This window comes from Cebus imitator, unplaced genomic scaffold (genome assembly GCF_001604975.1).
Source record: "Cebus imitator isolate Cc_AM_T3 unplaced genomic scaffold, Cebus_imitator-1.0 Scaffold479, whole genome shotgun sequence".
Taxonomy (NCBI): domain Eukaryota; kingdom Metazoa; phylum Chordata; class Mammalia; order Primates; family Cebidae; genus Cebus; species Cebus imitator.
Genome location: NW_016107794.1, coordinates 1,168,879 through 1,176,427, shown reverse-complemented (window position 1 = coordinate 1,176,427; position 7,549 = coordinate 1,168,879). Strand labels below are relative to the sequence as shown.

At 41.5% G+C, this 7,549-nt stretch overlaps 1 protein-coding gene and 1 pseudogene across 1 annotated transcript in view; both read right to left on the bottom strand.

Moving 5' to 3' along the window:
* The window catches only part of POC1B (POC1 centriolar protein B), a 93,398-nt gene that overhangs the window by 12,711 nt on the left and 73,138 nt on the right, over positions 1 to 7,549 (bottom strand). The window lies entirely within an intron of this gene.
* Positions 3,173 to 7,484, bottom strand: LOC119468717 (annotated as a pseudogene).

Below are 7,549 nucleotides of genomic sequence, written 5' to 3'. Positions count from 1 at the left end.
AAAAAAAAAAAAAAAAAGGCTTAATCACATTTGCAAAGCCCCCTTTGCCATGTAAGGAAATATTTTCATAGATTCTGCGGATGAAGACATAAACATTTTTTAGGAATGGTTGTCCTGCCTACCTCAAGGAGTGAACAAACAAGAGGCCCTGCTATCATGCAGTTATACTGCAGTGAGTAAAGGAGAAAAGTAAATATGTAGATATATGATGTAACGCTAAGTGACAAAGGTTAGGAAGAAAAAGCTGAGCAAGGTGCCATGTTATGAGGTAGCTACACTGATGCAATTTTTAAATGGAGAAGTGGTAAAGAATAAGTTTTAGACATGTTATATTTGAGATGCCTATTAGACTTACAAGGGGAACAGTCATTAATACAATTGGAAATGTATGATTCTAGATTTCTATGGAGAGGCTAGGGCCAGATATATAAATTTGGGAGTTACTGGCATCAGACCTTTTTATCCATAGGTCTGTGATCACTCAGGAATGAGCCAAACAAGAGAGGAGTTGCAAAGCCTTTAGAAGGCAGGAGCAGGAAAGGTGACTGGTGGCCCCTGAGGTTAAAGACTAGTGGCCCAGAAGTCAAGTGAGGAAAGAGCTTCCAGGAGGAAGGAGTGATTACCAGGATTAAGTGCCACACACAGGTGGACTTAGATGAGTCCTTGGGACCTTGACATGAGTAGAAGAGTGGGGATGAATGCTTGATTGAATAGCACTCAGAAGAATGTAAAATGAAGAAATAAAGACAGTGAACCTAAGCAACTCTTTTTTGAGAAGACTTTTGCTATAAATGGGAGAAGAGCAACGAGACAGGAGGTGGAAAGGGATGGGGGTGGTCAAATGAAGTTTTTATTTATGAAGGTGAGAAATATATCACAAATGTGTGCTCTTGGAAACAGCAAGCAGAAAGAGAGCACTGATAACACAGGAGAGTGAGGGGTTAACTACTCGATCAATGGGATGGATACACAGTGGCTGAACGCCATGGAGCTTTGTGTAAATAAATTTATAGTGAGACCAGCCACGATGGCTGTTTAGTTAAATCCAGCCCCTTCGGTGTAGGTGTGGAGAAGGCAGAAAAACAGATTTAACCCAGGTTGGCATTTTTCTAGGTGAGGATAACAGAGGGAGAAAGGGGCAAGACCATGGATGTAATGATGGACCACAGAATGTAAGTTGGGTAAAGGATGCCCAGACACAGGGAGTAGGCAGCATAAAGCAGGAGGCTTGCTAGATGGATGCCTTTCTGGGGCTGATGAATTACCAAAATGGGAGGGCTAGAAAAGTGTTGGCCAAAGAGTGGGAGGCTTTACACTAAGTTTGCTATCAGCACAAAGGACTCAGATAGTCACAGAGTTCATCTGAGAATTCTGACAAAGAAGATGGCTGCCTTTCAGAAGTGACTCAGAGTGTTGCTCTAAATTTAGTTTGTTTCTTAAGATCAAAAGCCAGTGTTGAGTAAGGAGTGGATGGATCAATCAGGGAAACAGAAAATGGTACTGTAGAGTCACCCAGATGGAGGTGTCACAGGACCACAACACAGAATTCATTTTCAATTCCTAACATTCTTGAAAACAGGCTGTTGATCCTGAAGGAGAAGATGACGCTTTTCTATCTTCTGAACAGTGTATTATGTATCCTTGTAGGAACACACTCATCTGATCAAGTCTGACTGACTTAAAAGTATGACTAGGATATAATCAAAAAACGTTGTATGAAATTTTGTCCTCCAAACTAAAATCTCAGTTAGGAAAGACTTGTGTGTCCCTCAGGAGAAAACATACATCTTTTTCTCAAGAAAGAGCCTTCAGGCTTTGGGGATAAGATTTTATAGAGGATTTTGCTTTTTCTTCTTGAGAACAAATTGGAAATTGAATTTTTATCAGAAGACTTGAAAAATACACCATGTAGTTATCAACTGGAATATCCCAATGATTAATTCAGTCACCTTGGAAAAGACAGCTAAGGCCACAATACTGTCTGCCTTTATTGTTAATCTTTATTCTCATCTACAGAGAAACCTATTAATTTTGAAGCCATGAATAGGTAGTATACAACTAGGACAAATGAAATCTGTACAAAAATTTGCTTCTATGTTTCATTTGTTACATGATTAAAAAAATACAACCCATCAATTCTTCAAAAGTGGATCTACTTCCTAATGCTGTAGGCTGATCTAAAAGAGTACTGCACCAGACATATCTTAATTAATGATAAAACTAATAACCAAAATTATGTGGGAGTAGGGGGTAAAATGGGTAACAGGTAGTGAAACAGAATTAGTGTTCTCTTTGCTGAGTTACTATTAAACTAAAAAGCCTGCAACTGCATGATATTTCCAATACTCCAAATGAACATAACACCAACTTTCTGCATAAAATTTTCTGCAAATTCAAAAGGGAAAACAAGTAGCCATTACACTGTGAAGGGCATTCAGAGTAAGGAATCCATCCTCATTATCTGTTTCATATCGAATTCAACAAGAACCTTTCATATAGCATGCTAAATGAATAGGGCAAAGATCTATTGTTATCTTTCACACTGTTCAACAAACCCCAAAGAAAAAATAATAAGACATTTTCAGATGTCGTTTTAAAAGTGATAAAAGGTTTTCATTTTCAGGCAGCTGACTGAAAATGTGTTTAATATATATTTTTAAAAGTTAGCAGACAAAGATCTATCATCTATTTTAAAATTCTAGTCCCATTATTTTATTGGATGAAAAATGATTTCCTAACAATAATATAGGAGGCCAATCTAACATCAAACAATTAATCTATGAAATTTATCTAAAATATTTAACCTTTTGATAAAGATTATATAACTGGATACAGCTGAAAAACTATGGCATAAAAATCTCCAGGAAGAATGGCATTCTTTTTTTTTAAGATGGAGTCTCACTTTGTTGCCTAGGCTGGGGTGCAGTGGTGCACTCTCAGCTCACTGCAACCTCTGCCTCCCAGGTTCAAGCAATTCTTTTGTCTCAGCCTCCCGAGTAGCTGAGACTACAGGTGCATGCCACCACACCTAGGTAATTTTTGTATTTTTCGTAGAGACGGGGTTTCACTATATTGGTCAGGCTGGTCTAGAACTCCCGACCTCAGGTGATCCACCCGCCTCGACCTCCTAAAGTGCTGGGATGACAGGCGTGAGCCACTGCGTCCAGCCACAGCAGCATTCTTCTTTTTTTTTTTTCTGGAGGAGGGGAGGTCAGGTTTTAATGTCCTAGTCCTCGGGCGCCACCGTCCGGCGCCTGCCAGGCCCCGCGGCCATGTCGCTCATTTGGGTGGTGGCCTGCTGGCTCCATCAGGGCCTGCTGCAGAGGGCGCCCCATCGTCTTCGGGCACCAGATCCAAGTCCAGCTCCAGCTGCCGCATGTAGAGGCCCATGGCGCACGCCCAGAGCAGGCTGGCGGCCAGGGCCCCCGCGGCCGCGTCCCCCAGCGTCAGTTGCACGGGCCACCACAGCACTGCCCGGCCCACCGCGTAGGAGGCGCTGCCCCACACCATGCACAGGCCGCCCAGCAGGAAGAAGCCATATGCTGCTTCCCGACCTATGCCACGCTGCATGAAGGAGATGACCCCGACGCCTGATGCCAATGCGGAGCCACAAGAGGAAGGCTGTCTCGTGCGCCTTCCGGAGGAGCCATGTGTTTGCCCAGTCGGGTCCAGCTCGGATGCGGGGGGCGGGGGGTGGCGGTGGCGAAGCCCCGGAGCTGGGGCGGTAGCTAGGTGCAAAGGACACCCCTCCCCCCCACTAATGTAGCAGTAGTGACATCCGGAAGCGGAGACGGGCCAGGCCGGCCCAACAGCATCCTTAAATTGCTTATGAGTAAAGTATCAGTAACAAATCTTTCATTATAAACAACCAAAAATAAAATTCTACGATAACACAATGCCGTTTAAATATTTTTCCTCCGTACATTTTCCTCCTTACAAACTCATGTAGATGTTTTCCTCCTTTCTTATTTTGCTGGTGAAAGAAACTCAAAAACCAAAGATAATAAAAACAATGGCTATACTTATATAGAAAGATTTTTTTTTCTTAATAATTACTATAGGGAAAACTGGCCCACCAAAAATAACATTCAAATATAACTTTAAAATTCAAAAATACTTTTTATAGATGTCATGAGTCAGAGAGAACATAAGCTAGATTCTATTATTTTATAATCAGAATGATGAAGAATTACGGTAATATATACTTTCTCAAACATGCACATGAATGTGTGTGCATGAACATAGACACAGATGAGTAAGCAGGAAGTTTTTAAAGAGGAAGTCATAACACCACTAAAACAAATCACTAACATTATAACATGCTTTAAATGAAACAAAACTCATTACGTTTCATAGTCATTAAACATGATGGGCTTTATCCATTTCAAATTTCACTCTCAGAACTTACCAAGTAACCAGCATGATTCAAATAAGCATTCTTTGCTGGGCACAATGGCTCATGCCTGTAATCTCAGAACTTTGGGAGGCTGAGATGAGTGGATCACTGGAGGTCAGTAGTTTGAAACCAGCCTGGCCAACACGGCAAAACCCCATCTCTACTAAAAATACAAAAATTAGCTGAGCTTGGTGGCATGTGTCTGTAGTCCCGACTATTCTGGAGACTGAGGCAGGAGAATCACTTAAACCTGGGAGGTGGAGGTTGCAGTGAGCCGAGATCGTGCCATGGCACTCCAGCCTGGGTGACAGAGCAAGTCTCAGTCTCAAAAACAAAACAAACAAAACAAAAAACAAATAAGCATTCTTTTAAAAATTCTTCTTGATGAATGAGATGCAATTAGTGCAGATCATCTCTTTATCATAATCATTATCACATTTACTATGGAGCAGTAGTTTAGGGGTCACCCTGTGGGACCAAGTGTCTTAACCAAGTCAAGATTCTCAAATCTAGATTTCTGTACTGGATGCTCTGCACCTAAGCCCTGTCTCTTCCTGTCCTGATAAACAGTGCCATTAACTAGCCAGCAGCCAAAAATTTGGGAGATATTCTTGACTCTTCCCTCTTCTCCCATGTAAGTAAGGTAAACAGTAAGTAAGGTAAACAGAACTTACTGACTCTTTCTCTTCAGTATCTCATGAGTCAGTCTCCTCATCTTCATCCCCTATGCTACTGCTCTAGATCAGACAGTTATCACCTCATGTCTGGATTACTACTGCAATTGCCTTCTAATTCTCCATGCCTCTAGTTTTGCCTCCCTCCAACCCCTCCTTTTTCACATCTTCAGAGTAACTGTTCTGAAATCCAAATTTGCTTTTGTCACTCTCCTGGCTAAAACTCCTTTACTGGTTCCCCCAATTCTTAGGGTGAATCCAAATACCTCCAAAAATCCTCAAAACACATTTAAGATCATTCACAATCCAACCTCATCTTCTCTCTATCTCATCTCTTGCCATCTCTCAACCTTATGCAATGCTGAGGCAAACCTGAAATGTCCAGTTTCCTGAATTCACTCCCCTCTCAGGGCTTCTTGCTTTTGTGCTTGCTGAGCTCTGTCCTCCTTCCTCTTATTATCAGGCAAATTCTTTAAAAATCAGCTCAGGTATCACTCACTCTTGGGAAGCTATATCTGTAACTTTTCTGTCTTCCACTCAAATTCTCCAGGTAATGCCTGACCCCCACCCCCACCATACAGTCTCTTTAATCACCCCACTAATTACTCCCATAGCAATACAGGCACATATCATTATTACTGAACTTGCCCTTTCATTTGTACATTCTCATTGCTTGGTATATAACAGGTACTCAATAAGTTTACTAAATAAGATTTTAAAAATCTAATACAGTTGACTCCTTTTCTCACTCTTCCCTCTATTCACTTTTATACTCCCTTCATACTAGCTTGTATCTGTATTACTTGATTTAAAAAGCCCTTCAAAAGGTTACCAATAATCGCCACCAAGTGATCAAACATTTTTCAAACTTTCTCTGGACTCCTGGCAATGCTGACTCTATTGTCCTCTTGAAACATTCCTCCTTCCTCGGCTGCCATGACACCACACTCTTTGGCTTCCTTGCCACCTACTAGTCCTTCTCTGCCTTCTTTGCAGGCTTATCCTCTTTCATCAGATCATTTTGTTCAAATTCCTGAGGTCATAGTCCCAAACCCTCTTCTGATTCTATACTCTCTACTCAGGCAATTGTATCTATGCCTCCTGCTTCAATTACTGTACCACATACATGCAGAATACTCACTCATTTTTGTTTCTACTCTACACCTTTTCTTTAAGCTACAGATGTGTACACAATTGCATATTGACAGGTACTCCTGGATGTTTCAAAGGTATGTCAAATTCACTATGTCCAAATTAGAATTTGAAATCGCAAGTTTGGTCCCCTTAGGAAATCCCCTACCTCAATGAATGGCATATCATTGGATTATCTTTGCTAACCCCTTTCTTATCCCTGCTTACCTATCTTTCAAATGAATTCCATTCTCTTGATTTCTACTACGATGATCCTAATTCAGCGACTTTGGGTGGACTACTGACTTTTTCTTTTAACTAGTTTCCATGTGTCTATTTAGCTGGGCAGGAAGCTTATTTTCAAAATACAAAGGGTAAAATCATGAAAAGGCCTGCATGCCTGATTCCTATGATCCTCTCTAGGCTTAGCTCACATAACACCTTATCGCACTCCATCTCTGGGTCCAACTCTTTTTTACAGGCCTTAAAGTACTGCAAGCTCCCCCACAGACAGGGCCTTTGTATATATTCTGCCCTCTGCCTAGAACATTCCAGTAGTCTCAACCCTTTCACTTCAACTCCTGTTGAGGTTTTAGATCAGCACTTCTCAAACTGTAATGGTCATGCAAATCACCTGGGGAATCTTATTAAAATGCAGGGTCTGATTTGGTAGGTCTGGGATGGGACCTGAGAATCTGAATTTTTACTAAACTTTTAGGTGATGCTCAAGCAAACTGACCATGGATCATATTTTGAGTAGCAAAGTTTTATTTTATTTATTTTTTGAGAAAGAGTCTTACTCTGTTACCCAGGTTGGAGTGAATTGGTGTGATCTCAGCTCACTGCACTTCTGCCTCCTGGGTTCAACTGATTCTCCTGCCTTAGCCTCCCGAGTAGCAGGAATTACAGGCATGCACAACCAAACCCAGCTAATTTTTGTATTTTTAGTAGAGACATGGTTTGGAATTGTTGGCCAAGCTGATCTCGAACTCCAGACCTCAGGTGATCCACCTGCCTCGGTCTCCCAAAATGCTGGGATTACAGGCATGAGCCACTGTGCCCAGCCTTGAGTAACAAGGTTTTAGATCTCAGCTCAAATATCTTTTCCAGAAAAACGCTCTCTGATCCCACACATTACTGCCTTCAATTCATACTTTCACTGTACCAACATTCATACTTTAACAGTTTTTGCTTACCGTTATAACCCACACACATCCCTCATCCCCGGCTCCTACCTTGTGTCTGGCATGTTCATTTTTGTGAAATGAATGAACAATGTCCATTGAACCTGACTTAAGCTGAGTCATTTCCCTTCATGATGCTACCACCACCAGATGCACCACCCTAA